This window comes from Solanum dulcamara, chromosome 2, assembly GCF_947179165.1.
Source record: "Solanum dulcamara chromosome 2, daSolDulc1.2, whole genome shotgun sequence".
NCBI classification, from domain to species: domain Eukaryota; kingdom Viridiplantae; phylum Streptophyta; class Magnoliopsida; order Solanales; family Solanaceae; genus Solanum; species Solanum dulcamara.
This window is the reverse complement of record NC_077238.1, coordinates 12,054,262-12,054,848: the sequence shown is the minus strand read 5'-3', so window position 1 is coordinate 12,054,848 and position 587 is coordinate 12,054,262. Positions and strand designations below refer to the sequence as shown.

Below are 587 nucleotides of genomic sequence, written 5' to 3'. Positions count from 1 at the left end.
TCATTCACATTGAATTCATTTAACAAATCAATGTTGGAACTAATACTTGAAATAGACATATGTTGATACTCTCCCCGTCCATCTTTACCTGTCCAATATTGATTTGATATACTCCTTAAGGTTTAATAAATAGAATGTTAATTCAATATTTTGGGAAATGTATTGGCAATTTTTTATATTAATAATAAGGGTAACTAGGAACTAAGTGTTCGTAGAAAGGAGAGATGGTTGCCATCTCTTCAACAGGGATGGGAACAGCCTTCGGGCTTTACCTGTTATCAGAGACATCCGGTTAAGGCTACCCACTTCAGTGGATCTTACCCAATTTTTTCAACCCAAAAAAAAAAAAAAAAACTTGGAACTAAAAGTGATAAATTTTCTCTTAATTCTCCAAAATGGACAAGTAAATATTATCATCTATTTTAAGTATTGAACAAGTAAAAGTCGATGGAGAGGTAATTATTACTTATCCATCCATTTTTAGTTGTCCACGTTTACTTGGCACACCTCTTAAGAAGTATTCCCTATGTTCACTTGTACTTGCCACATTTTTCTTCATGAGAGTCAGTTTGACCAATATTCGGAGC

General features: G+C 33.4%; 1 non-coding gene across 1 annotated transcript; it reads left to right on the top strand.

Moving 5' to 3' along the window:
* Positions 1-205: 205 nt before the first annotated feature.
* On the top strand, positions 206-332 carry LOC129881193 (U6atac minor spliceosomal RNA). Its single transcript, XR_008765527.1, has one exon. It is a non-coding gene; the product is annotated as a U6atac minor spliceosomal RNA (small nuclear RNA).
* Positions 333-587: the final 255 nt, after the last annotated feature.